General features: G+C 34.4%; 1 protein-coding gene across 2 annotated transcripts in view; it reads right to left on the reverse strand.

Annotated features, from left to right (window-relative positions):
- LOC116173266 overlaps positions 1–21,831 on the reverse strand; it is a 133,565-nt gene that overhangs the window by 90,545 nt on the left and 21,189 nt on the right. The gene's annotated exons all lie outside the window — the stretch shown is intronic.

A 21,831-nucleotide genomic window follows, 5' to 3' on the forward strand; every position in this document is an offset into this window, starting at 1 on the left:
ATGGCCGTTGTTCCCCTGTGAATATACTACAGCTTTGTGGTAAGCGTTTTTGGTTATTTCTCGCTCGATGGCCACTGCGTCACTGTTTTCTGTTTTGGATTCATCTGTGAAGATTTGATGGGACATGGGATATTTGTGTATGACTTCCCTGTAGCCATTTTGTATTAGGGTCGGATTTGTGGTGTTTTTTTTGGTAGTGTGTAAGGGATGTACCTATGTTTGGCTGTTTGATTGTCCAAAGAGGATGGTTTCGAATTGGGATTTTTTTGTTTTGCCAAAGTAAGGCTCTAAAGAAGTTCTGTTTTTGAAAATTGCGGAGAAAGCTACGTTGTCGCGGGCTGCTGAGAATTTTCCAGTTTAACGAGAGTATAAATCTAAAGGTAGTTCTTCTGTTATACCTTGGAGGCTAATTGGGGGACTAGTTCTAAAGGCGCCCCGGGTTAGTTTTAAAGTTGATATTTGGATGAAATAAGTTTGCTGAGTCATAGCACATGGTGCGCTGTAACCTAGTTTGCTTCTAATTAAAGATTTATATCAGTTAAGTGCTGGCTCTCCATCATGTACTATAAAAGAGTATTTTAATTAAATTGAGCTTAGGTTGACATGATCACCGCCATTTATCTACATGAGATTTGCATGTTAGAGCAGAACCGAAAGTGAGTTCTAAGAAGTTGATTTCTTGCACCTGTGTGACATATGAGCCGTTCAAAGTGAACTTGAGGGAAGACATATTTCTTCTTTTACAAAACCCTATGTAGCGTGTTTTTTCACCTGTTTGGAGCGACCATTTTTCCAGTTCGTCTAAGAAACTTTGCAGTATTTTGGAAACTACTGTAGAAGGATGTTTTTGCTTTTGATCTATATAACAAAGCCGTTGGCGTAAAGATTAGCTTTAATCTTTGAATATAAAATATTTTTATATTTAAAGCTAAGGTATCATTTCACCTGTGATTCTGTTGACAACGATAAAGAATAGAGTAAAACTTAGGATTGACCCTTGGAGGGTTCTATTTTATTTATTTATTTATTTATTTATTTATTTATTTATTTATTTATTTATTTATTTATTTATTTAACTTTAAATGGGAAACTTTCTAATAGTCTAATAGTCATAGAGAAATGGGACGGTAAGAGATATTACATCGGTCCATAGTTCAGGAAAAGTGTGTTTCTGGAAAATATTATTAAATAAATCTATTATTATCTGTTTGGCTGTGTGAGGGAGGTTTTGCAGAAAAATATAAGGGATATCGTCTGGTACTAGGTTTCTTAGGCAATATTCGAATTCTTTTCGTAGTTTATAGGAGCGTTTTTTTTTCCTTTTTACACGGTATGAGTTTGTTGCTATGTGAGAGTGTGTTTATAATTCTGAGCGTATTTGTGCCAAGTATTTTGCGAATTTTGTTCCTATTACTTCTATTGGGGTAGAGGGGTTAATAGAAGAGGGTGTAATTGAACCACGAATCGTTTTTGCTTTTTTTGTTATTAGACGTCGGATTTTTGCTCTAAGCCTCTTGAAATTTATAACATTTGTGTCCGTTTTGTGCCTTTTCCATATGTCAAAGGCGTGTTTGTTTGCACCAATGGCTTGTGCAATTCCTTTGGTCCACCATGGCACTATGGCGTCTATTGCACATTTTAGTTTTCCCAATAGAAGAAGATGTTATTAATGGTCATAAGGTTTTCATTTACGCTGTTCGTTGGATAAAAATGTATGTTTGTTGGCTTCTATTTTCTTGAAATAGAGCTCCCAATTTGCAGTTTTCACTTTCCAGGTTTTGGTAAATTTGAGATGAAGGTTTTTCTTTAGCGGCCATAGAAATGTAAATAGAAAAATGATCACTGTCATAAGGGTAATTTTGTACATCCCACTATAGGTCAGGACCGCACGTCATAGTGTTAAGTCGATAAGGGAAAGAGATCCATTATACGAAATAAACCTTGTAGGTTTTCCTGTATTATGTTTGGCTTATTTATACCTTTGAATATAAAATTAGTATCTAATTAGAAAACTAAGCAGCTTCAAAGTATGTGAGAGGAAATGAAAGAAATCTCCTTTTTGAAGTAGAATTAGAAAACTAAGCAGCTTCAAAGTATGTGAGAGGAAACGAAAGAAATCTCCTCTTTGAAGTAGAGTTCTACTTTTACTTAAATGGATAAAGATGGAGCTAAACCATCGGCCTCGCTCAACTATTTTTTAAATTTATTTAATGTGGACTGGAAAAAATGGAGAGTTGTTGTTGTGAATCTTGTGATGTACCTTTATTTTATTTTTTTTTTTTCAATTTTCTCACCCAAAATAAGTAAACTATAATTTTTAAAGTTGTAAAAAATGTCTCAAGGTTCTGAAGTGTCTTCGCAAACAAGTTTTGGTCATGATAACGTACAGAATTTATCTGCATGATTGGAATCGACTAAATATGACTCTTTTACGCAGGGCTCATTAGCATTTGTTCTTTAATTGTTTTGGCGTCTAGATAGAGGGCGTAGGGAGAGGGTTGCAGTTGTTTTAATAGGTATATAAAGTTACATTCTTTTGTTCGCCATAAAGATAAACTCACCGTGGAAATCTTTGATTCGGCTTATTTGAAATGATTAACAGCTGTGTAGGGTTGGTAGGAAATAGACACTAACCAATAAAAAATTTAGACATCGCCATTTTGAACTTAATTCGCCATTTGAAAAATTTACTCAGTAAAAAATTAATTGTTTCTTGAACGATGGTTTCCAGTCACAAGGGTGGTTCGGGAAAAGAGAAATTGACCATAAAGTTATCGGCCGAAGAAGTTACCTTTTTAATATACACAAAAGGATTATTAACAAACTCTTGTGAGACGTTTAATTAAATAGTGAGTGTGGCGAAGTGGCGAAATTATAACTAAAACTGTCGATATTTAGTTCAATCGGTCTCTTTGTGGGATATGTCTTGAAACAATCTTTTTCTTCAAAGGTCAATAAAACATGATACTTTTTAACATGGCATAAAAGTTTGACATTTTAGACGTCTGTCCGTTGGCATTGGCAGCGTATAAAAAAGTCCTGCGCCAGACCTTTTTTTGCATAGCGATCAGATTACAGGACTTTTTTTTGAAAAAATGTATGAGAAGTGTTTTTCACGATTTTTACTAGGCGTTCCTGTACCGTAATTAGATCAATTTTCAATGACTGACATAAAGTGTAATGTGCAAACTGAAGAGCTTATTGAGTTTGAAACAAACTCGAGATTCGTTTTTGTTCAGGAATTTTGTTTTTTTTATTCCATAATCTCAATAAAATATCTGTTTAGGTGTGTATCAATATTGTGTTAAATTTGAGGATTTAGATTATTTATCATTAAACAATTAAGTGCGTCATTTCAATTGAGATTAAGAAAAAATGTTATAAAAAGAAGTCTACGTATTGTAAAAATTCATTGTACTAAAGAAAGGTGCATGTGGAGACCATTTGAAAATTAAATTACTTTCAATATACATTTATATGGTCATTTAGTGTTGTTAGAAAAGGGTTGGAAAATGTTGTAGTCATTTTTATAGAAGCAAAGGGCAAATTCTGCAGTCAGCAAAGCCACCAATAAATGTAAAATTGTTTTTGCTAACTAAATTGGCGAAAACAAAAAACAATGAACTTCAACCTTCAAAAGATTTGGCTAGTCAACGGTAAAGAATACTTTGTTAATGAAGGGAAGTTTCGAGCCCTTATTTCACCAGAGACCGTTGCAATCTGAACCCGAATTTCAAGTAGGCCTGGAAAATCTCAAAAATTGCTCCTGATTCCATTATTTTTTAAGTATTGATTACATCTAACGTAATTGAAGTAGCCCAGGCACTTTTTCCTATAGTTGAATATTAAACACGTTCTTTAGTAACTGTAAAATCTCAAACATTTTCCCTGATGCACTTTGTTTTAAGGTTTTGTGTTTAAGGTTTAAAAAAGTCAAGAGCCCAAAGCGGATAATTTCTGTGTGTGTGTCTAAGTGTTTATAAGTGTTGATATACAAGAGAAAAGTAAAAAAAAAAGTGTAACTTCTGGTCAAAAGACACCATATACACCATATTTCCTCTTTCCATTGAAATATCATTCAAAATAATGGAAGAAGATCAACATTATTTTAGGGCCATTGGCGAAATTACGTTTGCATTTACTCAAAAATATTGCTTTTGATGTCCTCGGTAATAAAAGTTCATATTTTATTTTTTATTTGATTAATTGTAAGTTGTTTTCGTACAATTAAGGTAGAGAAAATAAAAATGTATGGCTGAAAAATTGGCACCGACCATTATGGAATATCGAAAAATCCTTGAGATGCTCACACATCCATTATTTTTACAGCACATTTTAAGGGGTTGATTCTGTCCCGCCAGATCGGCATAACCTCTAAACCAATGTTTTTACATTTTAGTTTGCCTTCTATTGTACTGAAGGTGTCTACATACAAAATTTCATTTGAGTGTCTTATCAATTAAAAAAATGAGATTGGGCAAATACAAAAGTTGGGTTGAGCATGCGCAATTTTTTTTGTATTTGCATAATTGCTTGAGGTTTAAAGAATATTTACTGGCACAATAGAGACCTTTCTATATCCTTAAGAAAATGTGTACCAATTTTCAAAGCGATCGGACGCTTCTAAACAAAGTTATCGTGCAGACGGACAGTCGGACCGACAACAGCAATACAAAATTAACGATCTCGCGGATTTTTTTGTGTCTGCAAGTAATAAATTTCTTCTATAGATCTATTGGTGATTTTGGTGCGCTTAATCTGTCCCAATTCGGTTGTTCTCTGGAGCTGTAGAAATACATTTTATTAATAGTAATTTCTTGGTGTGTTTGTTTTAATTGTTGCGTTTTCCACTAATCATTATATAATATCTTTTTGTAATCGGGAGTTAATTATCCGATTGATGTATGTTTAAGTACACGTAGCGGAGTGCGAAACATTTAGAAGCAGCCAGCCATAAAAACTATAATTTCCAACAATAAACATAAAAATTACAATTACATCACATTTTCCCTGCAGATTTTCAGAACAACAGCGTTATGATACATGAGAAATCGATTCAATTCGAGTGATTAATTTCAGCATAGGAATTTTTACGAACCAAACGAGCCAATAAAATTTTTTTTTAGGAAGCCATCAACGAAAATCACCTCTTAAATGCCTACTTAGGTGAAAACGTGCTCGAAATTGTAAATTTTCGCCCGTTTCCAATTCGACTCTCGTTCTCTATCCATCGCGCAACTTTCGCCGCCGGTAACAATATATTGTAATTATAGTGCGAAGATGAACCGTACCAGCAGCGTCTCAGTGAGAGTTGATCATAGAAAGTGGAATATCAGGTTTACGATCTTTTAAAAACAAATCGAAGATCCGATAGAAGTCGTAAACCTTGACTTTTCGGTGGGTATTGGTATTGGCATTGAAAATGCGTTTTGTCGCGATGCGTGCAGTATTTATTGCTAAACACAGTCGAGGGGGTGAACAATAACTCACGAAGAGGTAATTAACGTGATTGAGTTGTGGCGCCAGCCCTACAATATTATGTCTCCGCATTATCAGGGGAGTGATCACATTGTATTAAAGTAGCTAACTTTATAAAGAATAGTTAATTTTATATAGGTATAATTTATCTCTATTTCGCCTTATACAAAGTATTTTTTGCAAGCTTAATATCTCACTAATGGCCGTATTTTAGAATCTACGGTGCGAAAGTTTCATATGAAAGACTTTAATTACAATTTAGCTCCATTACGCAAATTATTAGCGTTACGTAGCCGCGCGCTGTCAATTTTCCAAATTAGATCTTGATTAAACACACGTAATTGCATCTAATAGTTAGCTTTTAATTCCGTTTAAAAGTCTCGTTCAATTCGTCAGTACCTAACGCCAATAAAAAATGATCTAATTTATTTACCTACACTAAGCCCCTAAATTGGACTAATGTAGGTAACAGTGAATACACAGTTTTGAAACATTGGATTTTAGGTCTTCTTACAGATTCAAGTTAAGGGAGGACACTTGTCCAGATAGTTATGATTTCTATTAATTATTATACCTGGTAATAAGTAATAATTACCACCATATTTTAATAGAGATAGCAAGATAGCTAAAGTTATTGAGAAGTACATTTTATGCAGAAAGCCCGTCAGGTTTGAAAAAGGAAGCAGTTAGTGCACCATGAGGCCTTCTGTTACGTTTCCCTTATTATTAAAGTTAAAAGTTTGTACCGTGTGAACAACCACCTACATTTTGTCATTTTATTCATCAAGTTAAGGTTGTTTGTCATTAAGTTTTCTTTGTAAAAAAACTAAGTGATTTTAATATTTTCTTAATTTATTTGTCGAACGTCTGCGTGCGGGGTAATTTGTCCAAATAAGGTAAATTTTTTTTGTCAGAAATTTTGTTTGAATTTTTTATTTCATGTGCATCGGAATAAATTTTTATCATTGCCAATCGACTAATTATGTGTTTCAAGGAATCAATTAATTTAAGAAATTTGACCCCCTCTAGAAAACACTACCATGTCCCTATGTTAAACAAGTTATAAATCAGCATATGCATGATGAAATCGCATTTTTGGTGATACAGATCAGTATTTTATTAGTAAAGTTTAAAATTATCGATCTCACAAGTAATCTAACACAAAATAGACTAGTGCCTGCACATCTGCATTATAGGAGAAAGCTTTTAGTGAAACTTTGAAGTCTCTAGCTACTGTAATTGCCGAGATCTCAGCCGGACAGCCAGCCAGCCAGCCATCACGAATATAGTAGCGTATTTTTTTTCAAAAATGCGCTAAAAACGAAAATGAAGAGTCAAATATTATTGAAATATTAGCAAACGCACCGTTGAACCTTGCAATCAGTTCAGGCATTTAGCCGAAAATGAGTACAGACAAAAAGTCTTTATCATCTTGTACGAAATGCAGCAAAAAACTGCAATAACTGTAACGGTAGGAGGTATGGATTTAAATTTTCTCGAAATTTCGTTGTGAGATATTCACGGGTAGATCCGTTTGGGTTTTTAATATTATTGGAAGCTGTAGGATGTGGAAATTTACATAATTAATTTCTCCGATAAAAGGTCATTTGTGGTGGAATTTCAGTAATAAAATTTAAAACCGCGTTGGAAATGAAGTCTGTGTTTTTAAGGGTTCAATGGCTCTTTTGTTCTCTTAATTGCTTCAGGATATTAGGGCGCCGCGATAGGCGCAATTTCACCTGGGATTTTTAGTGTCATGCGCGGTGATCTGCTAGGAAATGTAAATCAACATCACTTTCCACGCGTTAGGAGACCTTTTTTTCCACGCTGAGAAGGATCCCAATTGGTCAATAAGAAGCATGGTGAACTTATTTCCTTACCTGATATAAAAAAGGGACCATTACTTAGAAAAAGGAAGAGGGGATCATTCAGAATTAAGTGCTCGAACGATAGTGATGACTGATGAATCATAAAGGCCTTGAAAGAAACGACTTGTAACATCGGTAACATCTGTAGTATAACCACCAAGCATTTTGGTTTCAGAAGTTCAAGAATTCCTTTATTCCCCAATTTGATATTATATAAAAAGTGAATAAAAAAACTGTTTTTGTGTGTGTATATACAGTGTGGTCTCAACAACGCTACGTGCAAGATAAGCAATGCAAGTGTTTGGAGTTCTGGCAATTTGCTCACGTATGATTTTTACCCGTGGTTATTGGTTTGCTTTGTTTTCGTGAGTTTTCGGAACTTGCACAATTCGAGATCTTTCTCATCCATTTTTTGGTTGGCTTGGAGAAAGCAGTTTGAGGATGTTTTGTTGCCGTTAGACGGGAAGTTGATCTTTTCTACATCGATATGGTGGATTTTGGGGCTACGCAACAAAATCATACTTAGTTAGTATAATTTGAGCCACCCGCTTCCTCCTGAAGGTAAGGATTATTTTGAATTTGTGTTTGATTGTTTCGATGTTACATGTGAGGTGTATTTGAAGTGGTTCTCGTTCCGGGGGATTCTTTGGAAGGGGTTTATTTATTATACCGTACCGCATGAGGATTTAAACGTTAGAATCAACTATGTGAAGGAGCTGACAATTATTAACGAGTGTCTGAGCGACTCGAAACTTTTTTTGAGCTTGGAAGCTTTACGTAAATTGCTATTAACAGAGAACCTTGCGGGTTCTAGTTCATGTCAAACTGGGTGCTTAACCCCGTTGTTAATACCTAATTAGATGAAGTCATCTCGTACCTAAGATTACGCTTCGAGTTGACTTGAAGTTGAGAAGACAAAGTTCTAATCAAGTTTATCATAGTGTTCTGTAATAAACTTTTATGTTCCGATCAGCCACTACAATAATTGGTTAATCACGTCAATCCAGTTATGGGTTACCAAAGTTACGTGTTAAATAAATGTGTGAGTCATCCAGTTAAGCCCTCTTTGGGAACGAATAAAAACCACAAACTAGCTAAACCAAAATAAATCCTTAAGTTGGTAGAGCTGTTGGGGAGCACATACCGCAGGGTTATATTTCATAAACAGTATTTGTTTTAAAAAGATAAATTTTTGAATTTCGGTCCATATTCAAATGAAAATAATTCTTTTGCATGCTCCATCCTGTACAACTTGTAACATTGAATTGATTTATAATGAAACCTGAACCGTGTCCTGTCTCAATATGCTTTAGAAATTTAACAGCTTTTTTAACACGATAGTTGCTTATCAAAGTAGCACAAGGATCAACCGCTTTGCGAGCTTTTTTATTTGAGTTACTAAATTACATAACGGCGGTACATTTTTCTATTACGTTTGTTTTATGGTACATCGTGGCTTAATTATACTCTCGAACAAACATTTAGTTTCTCTGTGGCGATGAAACAAATTTTTTCCTGGCAGTATTTGTAATTCATGGCGCCAAAGTCAATCGAAGCTGTTGTTATGGTCACGCTGTTAACAATCAATTTGTAGGTTCGGTACAGTTACCCTAACTGAAGTCGTTTATTAATTAATTTATTTGGGATTATTTTCAGACACTTACGTTCAAAGCTTTTCCCATCAATTCCATAGATGACCAAACAGCCTAACGCAATAAATTAAGCAAAGTAAAAAGAAACACTCTCTAAAAACTGCTGGTGGATGAAAAACTTTTCCACAGGAAACTAAGTTTAATTAATTTTTTAACTGCTGCTGGAATACGCTAAAACCGATTATTAAAAATGTCCTCAATCGATTCGATCGGAGAGGAAAAAAAAGTAAAAGTCCGAAGTTACATTGACCCATTGCCTTCGGTCACAAATATTAGTTTTTGCGTTTGATTTCTATTTCAAAAGTGGAATGGACGCTGCCGTTTCCCTCAAAATTCAATTACCACTAAGGCGGGTGGCTCGCGTGTCGTTAATTTATACAAAACTAATCAGTTTCGAGCCAATAACCTTCCGTGTCTGTTTCGTATTATACCAATTCCGTTTTAATGCTTTTAACGGACAATAATAATTATTGTGTGTGTACGCAAATAAATTATCGTTAGCAAAATCCGGGATGAAGATTCGTATAATTTCAAATTTGCATTTGTATTGCATTTATGATGGTATCGGTCGCCCTAGTTAGAAGCCTTCCAAGTCTATACGTATAATCCTGTTATAACTGTCTTTACCTAATCCTCATAAGGTCGTAAGAAGGATTGACATAAATGCTCATTCTTAATTAGCCCGACTTACTTCGTGCATTCCTCTCATGGAGTTAACGTTACGTTTTTCCTCTCCTAGAGCTACAAGGACAGTTTATCTTCTTTGTTTTGTAACGTACAATTGAGAATCGATTCTTTTTTGTTGCCTTCTTTTCTTGCAATTTACGTCAACGACCAAAAGAAATTAGTACAAATTAAGCGCCGTTGTCTGCTTACCCTCGGTGGCAGAAAGACACTTTAATTTTGTTACACTTAAGCACTTTAGCTATAGAACTTTGGAATAATCGTTATAGCATAGCCTTTTACAAGCGACTAACCCTAAAACCAGACGTAAGTTACCTATGTAAAAGTATGCAACGTACTTTAGAAAGAAACCACTTTCATTACATTGTCTCGTAGCAATTGTAAGGAAATGATTATCAAATACCTGGTACTGAATCCGTTTGTCCAAATGCCAGTCATTAATTAATGCGTGATTAAATTAAACTTTGCCATGACAACGTAGCAAATTTTTTGAGACGTTCCCTGAAATACGCCGAAATAATCTTCGTAAACATTTGCTTGTTGAGTTTGGAATTTAAATTCCTTTTGAAATATTTTGGGATATGTGCTTTCTAATAAAAAAAAAAAACAAATCGAACCTCTGCGAATCTCCAGAAACTTCTGTTTTATAGAATTAATTTGTACACAACACGTGCGTGTTCTTTATCGCAGTTGGAAGAGATAACGAAGAGGCAGAGCTGGGCAGAATACTTTCAAAAAGTACTTTAACACTAAATAGTAAATACTTTACACAAATCACAGGTATTTGAATACTAAATACTTTTATTTGTTACTCAGTTGTAAACGTTGATTAACAAGACAAAACGCAAACGGGTAAACGTCATGTTTAAACGCTACTGACTTGTAAAACTGACAGCAGACCTGTAAAAATTTTTACAAGTTAGTAATCTAGTAATTTCATTGGCCAGAATTAATGCGAAGTCTCTGTTACATGGATAACATGATATTTTAGACATTTCTTCAAGATCAATTTAAGAACTAATTATTTACGTTTACAAATGAGTAACAAATAAAATATTGTACATTATACGCCAGGTAATAGTTTTTACTGGCTCTAGAAGATGACAAGCTCGCCTAACGGCTCGCTAGTCAACTTCTCCTATCGCCAGTAAAAACTCACTTACCTGGCTAATAATGTAAAATACTATTACGTCCAGCACAAGCGAATACTAGATACAGATACATTGAAAAGTATTCAAATACTTAAAAAAATAAGTATTCAAATACTTTAGAATGTATTCGAATACTTTCAAAAGTATTCGAATACTTAAAAAGTATTCTAATACTATCAAAGGTATTCGAATACTATAAAAAGTATTCGAATACTTTGAAAAGTATTTCATTATCTTACTTTGAAAAGTATTCGAATACAGTAAAAAGTATTCAAGTACTTGTCACTCAAATACATTAAAAATTTAAAATAGTATACTAGATAAAAAGCTTAATACTACTTAAAAAATCAAGTTATACTTTGTATGGGGTTAGCTTTTTTTATATTTCTAGATCGAGTTCGGTATTCAGATGTATCGGATTTTTATATTTGATTTTGTGACAATGGAAACTTTCCCTAAACATTTCTAAATTGTTCTCAAATATTTGAATACCTAACTTAAAAGTACTGCCTTTTTTTGAGGCCGGAAAAAAAATGTCTGAGATCGACCGGGAAAAAACATTTTCTTATAGAATTTGGCCCGTAGAATCCATGATCTAAAACAGTTTGAAGATTGGGCTACTAGAAGTTACAGCCCTTTGAATTTTTTTTTGAAATTCGTTTTTTGTCCATAACTTTATATTGAGAGGTCTACTCGAAAAAGAACGAATTGTTTTGGATTCTACGCACCTAAATTAATAAGAAAAAGTGTTTTCCCGAGAAATGTTGGTGCAGTCGATTTTTGATAAAAAAGGAAGGTTTGAGCCCTCAAAAAAAATTGTCTCAGATCGACCCGGAAAAAAAATTTCTTATAGAATGTGGCCTGTAGAATCCATAATTTCAAACAGTTCCAAGATTGGGCTACTAGTTCAAAAGTTACAGCCCTTTGAATTTTTTTTTCGAAATTGGTTTCTAGTCTATAACTTTTGATTGAGAAGTCTAATCGAAAAAGTACGAATTGTTTTGGATTCTACGCCCCAAAATTAATAAGATATAGTGTTTTCTCGAGAAATTTTGGTGTAGTCGATTTTTGGTAAAAAAGGAAGGTTAAAGTGTTCAAATACCTTGCGAAGTATTCGAATACTTTACGAAGTATCCAAATACTTTGCGAAGTATTCGAATACTAAATATTTGTGAAAGTATTTGAGTTACAAATACAAATACTGCTTCCATAAAAGTATTTAATTACAAAGTATTTGAATACTTCAAAGGATTTGAATACTAAAAAGTATTTGCAAAATCGAATACTGTCCAGCTCTGCGAAGAGGTAGTTTCCAGTTTCTTTTGCGTATTAATTTCGGCGTAAGTGGGGAGTAACTGTAATATTAAGAGAGGATTAAGGGATTATTGTTTGAAAACCTACAACTAATTTTAAGGGTTTCCTTTTGTGTAATTGTGCCGCCCACCTACGTGTAGGGTAAACATAACGGGCTTGTGCCCCATCTTCATTTCAGGTTTTTCTTGAGTAGTACGAGTTTAGAAATAATTGTTGTTGCCTTTGTCAATGAATTAATTGTGTGTTTATTGGTGTCCCTTCTACGATCCAAACAAAGTTCTCATGGTCAGATTTCTTCTATTTGTCCCCAAGATTTATTCCAGGTGTAATTGATTTCTTTGGAATTTTCGGGAGAAGAGTTGTAAATAAAATACTTTCTTGTTTTTTATTATCTTGGTAACGGCTTTTCTTTATCGGAAGAAAATGACAGAAAGTGCTGTCGCTATTTTTCTTCTTGATTGGCCTTTTAACACAGGAAACACGTGCCTTTCTTTGGAGCGAACATAAATTGTAGGAAGGAAGGAGCATCTCTATAGAAGATTTGCCAGAAGAGCCTAAAATACCTTGTTCCGTTTGCATTATGTTGGTAGAAGATTTCTTTATTGGGGGATATAAATTGTAAATGGGTGGCAATATGCCGTTTGGATTGGTTCCTTACAAAAGCATTTTTGTACAATATTTTTTAGCAGAGGGACATAAAATACGAGAACGTTTGCTTGTGCTACAGCTAGAATTTTTGTACAAAAGGACATAAAACGCGAAAAGTATTTCAGCGTTCGTTTTAGTGTTTTATTAAAAGCATTCCTATAGACCTTGGCCCGTATGAATAAAAGTAAGCAAATGCTTATACTTAGCAAAATTCAAAGTAAATACTCGTAAGTACCCCTTTATACTGGTTTTCTTAGCAGCGCTGCACTGCGTCCTGTCCTTCTGCTTAGCAGCGCTGCTAAGTCGCCCAGTGCGAAGGAGCACTTAAGAGTATTTACTTTGAATTTTGCAAGTATAAGCATTTGCATACTTTTATTCATACGGGCCCTTGTAGCAGGCGAACATAAAGTACGCCAATGTAACATGAACTGTAAAAGGATTTTTTAAATTATATGTTTTCCTTTTCTGCTCCTAGCATCTCCGTAGAAGATTCTCGTTCCAAGGCTTAAAATACGACAAACAGTATGATTGCTTTGGGTGCTGTTATCCTGGTTGAAGAACTTTTCTTCATTACAATTTTAATGAAGCACCGTCTTGCGTTTTATTTTGCTGTGGGAGCATTTTAGTTGAATAGTTTTATCGGAAAAGCATACCTTGAAGTTTTTACCTTACCAGATACTTAGATATAAACTCATATACTAAATAAAGTATAGCATTTTAGCCCCAATATGGCGACCGGAACAAACGACCAATCAAAAACGAGATACCCGGTTCTATCCACTGTTCTAAATTGAGTCACTGTACCTATACCTAGAAACGATTGGATTTAATGCCATAAACATTTGAAAATACAATGAGAGAATTAAATGCTTTTAATATAAAGGAATTCGCGAGAGAAGTATTATAAGCAAATCTTGTATTTCGCGCAAAGACCAATTACCATTATTTGAGTAAACAGGTATATACTGCTATTGATGAGGGTACACAGGTTTAATAAATGAATTGTTCGTCAATAAAATAAAATATAAAGTTGTCGAAGGCTTCCTGGATTTAAGAAAAATGACAGTTATATAAGACCTATCGTAATTAAGTCCGAAACTAGTAAGGTTTATGTAAACAATAGGAATTCGTGCTACTTCAATGGGATTTTCTTGATTAAAATTAAAAAAAAAACTAGTACAAATAAATACAAAAAAAAGACTTCGAGACCAAACGAGACTCTCGACGAGACGAGACTGAACCTCGGTCTCGTCTCGAAAATTCGAGTCGAGACGAGACGAGACAACACTATTGAGCCTATCCTCTAACGCCTAACGATGTCGTTACACAGCGGTTCTCGTTCGGCAACGACTTTATCTATCTGTACGACATATACCATATAAGAGTGATGCGGAGTTCAAGATAAAATCGTTACCATTACGATATCGTTTGTTAACGACAATATACAGAATAGACTCGAAGGAGCATTAGATTAAAGGTACCGTATAAATGTTCATTTTTATTTTTTTGTAGTAAATTGCTCCCTAATTAAGGGGATTTTTGGTGAATTTTTAAAAAATGGCATCAAAATAAATAAATAAAACAAATTTGGCAAGTGAGCCTTTCCAACTTGAAAACATTACAATACTAACCCTTAATGCGTCTCGTCGATTTTATTGTCTTATAAAGATTTGCCTTATTTTTGCTCGTATAAGCAATAGTCGTAATGCTTTAATCGATATGCATCTCGGGATTTACTTGAGCACAGTCAAACAATAGTTGGCAACGGGCAAATATTGCTATCGTAAAGTTTTACCCTCATTGAATACATGCATCTTATTCCAGAGCGCAATCGTCTCGGTGTTAGATTTACAAATTTTATGGACAACTCGATTGATAAGAAAATCCCCTTCTAGGACTCGATCGCACAACTGAAACGTCCTATTGTTTCCTTTCCCATTTTTTTTACATTGAAAGATCAAAAGGTTGTGGGCACTGCGGTGAGTTTGAAAAGACTGAAATTTTATTCTTATATTTATCGTCAACGTAACTGAAAAAAGCTCTTCCCAAAATCTACATGAAGTACACGATGGTCATATAAAATATACATCCTATAGCGACTTAATAGTTTCTCACATAGGCATGGGTAAAATATGCATTTCCGCCTCGAAACTCCACAATCAGTATTAATCGCCCAATGAGGTGAAGAGTTTTTTTGCATTTTACAGGCAGTCAAAATGGTAACGGATATTAAATTTGCGTAAGCTAAAACCTGAAAAACTCGCAACGTCATCTATCAATGCTATTATGCGAGAAAATTTAATGATGTATTGCCAATTTTTGTCGTCAGTTTAGCAGAAACTTATTTAGTACGTGAAAGATACCAATCCTTATGGGTAACTGGCTTGGTAAATTACTCGGCACAAATCTAAAACGTTGCACACACTGTGTGCTTTACGTGCTGTAAAGCCAGCCCATAAAATGGAAAAGGTTTTCGACGTGGAAACGAAATCCTTCAGCAAATAATATTTCCCGCTTTGATTGGACAGAACAGATTTAATTGATAAGTTGATAAAAAAGTCTCCCCTGACAAGTTAAAATCTGCAAAAGCCGTCGTCACAGTGCGCATTTACGTAAAATGAAGTTCCATCTAAAAGCCGTTACGATCAAAAGGATTGGGTTTGTGTTGTAGGAATGAAGTGAAAGTAGATTACAAAGAGAATGAAAACCGGATCTTCGATGGCGATTAATTTTTCCGCGCTAGTCCAGTAATTTAAAAGGGATTTCGTCGGGATTTACGTACAATGTTTTAATAAACGTAGTTCGGAGTCCTTTCGATTATATTTCTGATTTAATTTACGGCAATTTTATGGAACACAAGAGAGAACTTCGCTTACAGCTCGCCATTTCTTCAAGTATGTTACACTAGTGGGAAATGGGGAGTTTTCTCGCGCAGTTCTTTTTATACCTGGTAGTCAATTTGCTGCGCAAATACTTGAAACTGAAAGGATAGGCGGTAAATCAACAATTGCCATTTTGCCTTAACGAGTATCTTAAATTGAGAAAATGACGGCAGGTCTGTACGAGACTTGTTTAATCCTCACACACAATAAAATCGTGATCAAGATGTTTATAATCGCCTATCATCTGCAGACCACGAAACCCATAACAATGATCGAGATTACCATGTTTAATAATTGAAGTTCATCTCGGAAGTTTGTTCATTGTTAGTCGCGGGATTGTTTTTATTATTCCCTCTAGAAGCGATCCTGACCAGTTGAACTGTGTTTTGCATTTTCTCGGTGTCTGAGCAGCTGCCAAGGTTTACACGAGGTTACTGAAGTGTAATAATAATAAGACTATGTAGACACCTTTACAGTATTAGCAATTTAAAATTTTTCTTTTATAATTGCACAAGAGGTTTGTATATTACCGAGTAAATTTGGGTTGTTTAGGGAATAAAAATCTGTTGCCTATTAATAGCAATTAGAAGAGAAAAACTAATAAAAAAGCATGAAGGTCTAAGTAATTTTCCCACAAAGATTACGTGAAGCACTTTTAGGTTGACAGTTTTTCGCGTCAAATTGCTAACGGAAACAGATTTTAATTTCAACAACACAAATTTACTCGGTTTAAATACAAACCATGAGTGTAATTCGGCAGGACAATTTAATAATCAAGAAATTCACCAAACCAATCAACAAATGTCAAACTATTCATATGGGAACGGATAATCCGACAATTGATTAGAAAATTATTAATAAGTGCATTTGTCGCTGGAAAAGTTATAGGTAAAGTGAGGGTGAGTGAAATTGTCATCAGTAAAGACACAAAAAGACTACACCGCACGTTAGTAATAAGGAAGATTTTGCATTGGAGTATAAAACGACCCCGCCACCCCTTTTTTGACGGAATTACAGATTTTACCAAGTCCAAGAATCCTAATCAAACAAAATCTCGATGATGTCGGTGGGTTTGTCTGCCAGCACTCTCATTTCCGGACAAACGGCTGAACCGATAGGGACCAAATTACCTATGGTAGACATATTCTTAGACATAAAGGAACAGCTGAAAAAGATTTGGGCAGAAACGCCCATGCGCAGGTATGCAAATGGTATCTGTGCTAGCAACAGCAATTTTTTTCAATAATTATGTAACGCATAGTGAGATTCTATTTTTTCATGCAAGCATATTCCATACCCATTTGAAAGTGACATGTAATTCCGTTGCGTATTGAACATATCCTCCAATAAAATTGATTAATCGGAAAAAAAAGAATGGTACAGAATTTTTTGTCATAATAATAATCTATTGTTGTGTGAACAACGTCAAATATACGTTTTTTCGCCTTATACACCAAAAATAATGACGGGACACCCTGTATCTGAGAGAAATATTTCAATTGTTTAACTGTCGTGTGTATTATTTTCGGCGTAAGTGGGGACGTGTTTTTTTTCGCAGCCGGTTGTATCTAGTGTAATTATGAATGGCGCTTTGTTTGTAAATACGAGGAGAAGACCATTTTTTTAATGAAAGTGGTGTCTCGCTAAATACTGGGGACAACGTAAAGTGGTGATTGTTGTTTGTTTCGCGACGGTAAGAAGAGCGTATACATTTTTTTGCACTAAGTTACTAGCCCAAGAAACTGTTTTATACCAGCTAGCTCTGTTCTCCTTTTCCACTTATCTAAATTGGTTCATGGTACTCTAATGAAAGGTGGCGATGGGAGAACTTAAGCGTCAATATCTAAAAAATGGAAGGAAGGTTCCTACAAAGTGTCAAATATAGCATAGATACCAATTATTTGTTAAGCTATTCCGGTTTTAAAAAATGCCATTTATCTGCACAAGAGTTGTGTGCAATTTACACTTGTTTTTAATATGTCAGAGTACAGTTTTTAATTTTTATAGTCAGGCGAGGGTTAAAGAAAATGTGGAGTGTCCTGAAGCTATTAGCGAGTGTTTTTGTGGGGCTTGCATGACTGAATATTGTAAATCAATCACGATCAAATTATTAGTATTATTAAAAGAGAAAAAAAACTGTAGGTCATTTTAAAATTTTCATATTTTATTTGTCGAACGCTTGCGTGCGGGGAAATTTGTTTAAATAAGGCTTTTCTTTGTAGCAGATTCCGGAAGTGTAAAAGGAGAGATGATTATATTACTATAATTTTAGGATATATTGAATCTCAAGAATTCGATGAATTAGAGGAATGGTGAAGAATCCGAAGCATACAAAAAACCAAATAGTCCGGAGAATCTAAAGAATCGGAAAAATTTAAAAGAAAAATTTGAACCAAAAGAATTCGACCGAACTGAAAAACTGAAAACAATCAAAGGAAATAACAACAAATGAGGAATGTGAACTATGTGAAAAATCCCAAGAAGAATTGAAGGAGAATCTAAAGAATCTCACGAATTTCAATTTTCTTTAGAAATGAAGTATTCATTGCGATCGAAGAACATCCACAATTAAAACAGTCTTCTATGGATCTCAAGAATTTTCAAGTAATCTGTGCCAAGAAGGGATGAACCCAAAGAATATGAGGAATCAAATATATCTGAAGAACTGGAAACAGAATACAACAGAAGAAGAACTGGAACAGATGACCCAGAACCCAAGAAATTTTAAGAATCTACTATGTATCAGCACCTACAGTAATGAGTTCACCCTGCCTAATGCAACTCTCAATTTTTTAAGGTTAAATGTGATCGCTAATTTACATTGAATACAATTTCGATCATAGTATTTGAATTCTATGATGATTTGTTTGTAGATAATTAGATGCTTAGTAATTGATCGATTTATTGCTCAATGAAATTAGGATAAAAAAATTGGAGGCATCTGTAAATAATAATGTAGTGTTTTTCTCAGTTCATCTCCGGTCTAACGATAAGGAGTTCGTTACGGGATCTCAGATGTACGAAGAAGTTTTAATTGAAGATTGTGGATTAATTTTAAGAGGTCATTGTTTTGAGAAGCTAGCTGATAAATAAATTGGAGTTATGCATTGTATTTGCTGTACTTAATGGACAAATTGAATAATCGGGGGTAAATACACAAGATCTTGATTTTTAATCGGATAATTTAATTTTTACACGAAAGTTTTGTTGCAACGGAAAAAACCACAGATCAAAAGTGTGATAAAATCCCGACAGCTTTAGCTGGAGCGATTTTATCTTATGCTTTTGATGGAGAGTTTTTTCAAGGAGGCAACAAAATTTCAGTGAATTGAAAATAAAATTATTCTGATTTAAAACCAAGGTCGAGTGTAATTTAGGGAGATATTAATAAAAGACAGTAAATTACACAACCAGTATATATTTTACGCATTCCTACACGCATTTTTATCGCTGATAAAAAGCTACTTAGCTTTTAATCAGATAAAAAATCATCTGATTGGTTAGAACCAAACTGATTGGTCGTATATTAATGGAGTGTATTAATCTATGAAAAAAGGTTGTAAACGCTGCAAGGTTGTGTTGAAGTGGGTGGAACGAGGTAAAGTGGATTATGTTACTGGTGCTGGTAGGTTTTCTGTATATTTCAATATCCAGTTTTTGCGTAGGCGTTCAATTGAGAGGTCTAAAAAGTTTAGGGCTTTCTGGGACTCTATTTACAGTGTAAATTTGAGGTTTTTATGTAAGGAATTTAGGATATATTGAAGTAGTTGTTTAAATCGGAGTCGTTACCTTCAAATAACAGGAATATATCGTCTACATGCCGTTTATAGAATTTGAAGTGCCGTTCGATGGTAGGGTTAGATAGGCGTTTAGTGGTCTCTAGGTTCGAGGGGAATATTTGGGCTAGGAGAGGTTATTGAGCATAGGGAGAGCATAGGAATTTAAAAAAATACTATATCTAATTCTAAATTGTAGAGAAAGAAAGAAAGAAAACATCAACATAATTTTTAAAGCGTTCAGCAATCTAAAATCAGTCTTTTCTCTTCCACCAAATCCTCCTTTGCTTCGCATATCTTGGACACGGGTCACTCTTTCAATCCGAATATGGACTTTGAAATTTGACGTATTTGCAACAAAGGTATATAAGACTGAATTATCTGGTATTGAAAGAAATTTGCCACCAAGTCTAACAAAACCCTCGCCTTACACTTAATAAAGTCCTCGGCTTTAATAGTAACCTTCTGTTTTTACAATAATTTCAACACAAAAATATTCAACCAACGAATGGTGCCCCCCCCCCTCCCCCCGGTTTAATTACCCCTGAATGCGGTGTTTCACTCTGTCCTGGCCGTTAAAAATAAAAAAAAATGCATTTCATCCTCCATCTTCATCTTTTCTCGTCTCCAACGTTTGTAATTTAACTTTCCACATACATAAAAAATGTGTTCAAGATGTCAATCCATTCTGAACCTGTCGGAAATGGACTCCTAATCGAACCACAAAGTAGATTTTTAGCAAAGCCCTCCTAATTAAAATAAGGCTTCTCCTACGGCAGATTTGCATTTCCAGGACGAAAGTTCAAAAACCATTGAAATGGAACCCTCTCATGATTACTGATAAATTTCAAAGACATGACTATGAGCCTAGGAATTTCAAGCTTCTTGAAAGCTTCAATGTCTTATGGGTGCAATACCTTGCACAGTTCGGAGTAAAATTTATTGATACCCGTAAAATTTCAATGGAGTCTTTTGTTGGAATGTGATTTCAACCCCAACAATCGGTCCATATAAGCAAAATTTATCGGCTGCTTCGAACACTGGTGGTTTCGTGTAGTTTCAAAACAATTTAAATTTACATATTGATGCATCAAACGAATTAGGTACATGCCTTAATTAAACAGTTATTCTTTAATCGATGTAGAATGTTTTCGTTGGCGCGTAGTAAATGTAAGGCGCGGTTTTAGTCTCATTAAAATATGTGTCTCAATTCTGTAAGACAGGAATTTGTGTGCGTTTCGAGCAGTTAGCCCCTCTAAGTTCGCACTAATTATTGAAATAACTCGAGCATGCCGGCATATTATAATCTAAAACAGGGCGTTAATGACATTGACGGCATTTCGTTCCAATTGTGGTTATCTAAGTCAAGACTGAAATGTATCTAAAACGCCGTGTAACTTTTCAGCATCATCTTAATTAATGCCGTGAATCTAATTAATAAAGCGTTACGTTAAATCAATTTCTAACACACAAACGGGTTTAACCTTTCTAAAGTGATCTTTGAAACAAAAATGGATAAAAAGTGAAATTACTACATTTATTATTAGAAATCAAGAAAGTTTCCTTTTTTTGTTTTCCGTCTCTTAACAAACCGCCACGAGGATCCAAACAGAGGGGGGGCTAGAAAAACGAGTTCGCTTTTAATCTGCATCTATTGAAAAATATATTCCAATAAATTCGTGTCATAACACTTAAATCAACAGAAAAAAAATGTTCTCGTGAGAACGGAAATATATGCAAATTATTGAATATAGAATTTGACAGTAATTTATCGACTTTAAGAACGCAATTTACAATTCATAAAATTTTTGAAGATGTTATGGAAATTGTTTTCACTTTTATTACAATCCCTTTTCCCATAAGCGAGGTTAGGGCGAATAGTTTGCATTCGGTGAAATACCGAAGTTTTTAGCGTACGCACATCCAGCGAAAATGGCAACATAACATAATTACGCTCAATCCTCAAACAACTTATCTCTTTATTACAATTGCCACTTAAAACTACGCTAAAATATTACGAGTTTAAAACCGTTGATAATGGATACATTTCCTTACTGTCAACAGCTGGTTAATGGCAATACAAAATTTTAATTAAATTTTGTTCGCGTTTAATGGACTACTTCGAAAAGTATTTACTTTGTTAACTGTTGTAAAAGAAATTAAAATTTTTGGCGGTTTCTTGAAATATCGCCAGTATGAATGTAAAATTGTGAAAAGAGAAAACCAAACTAATTAAAGTGGGAATGGGGTAGTTAAACTCATAAATGAAAAAAAATGCTTACAGCAATTACTTAATCGATTGTATAAAGTTGGAAATTGTAACAATTAGAAAGTCGAAAGGTTTCCCTTGCTTAATTAAATTCGTTTCGATATTTTAG

Source organism: Photinus pyralis, unplaced genomic scaffold (genome assembly GCF_008802855.1).
Source record: "Photinus pyralis isolate 1611_PpyrPB1 unplaced genomic scaffold, Ppyr1.3 Ppyr1.4_LG6, whole genome shotgun sequence".
NCBI classification, from domain to species: Eukaryota; Metazoa; Arthropoda; class Insecta; order Coleoptera; family Lampyridae; genus Photinus; species Photinus pyralis.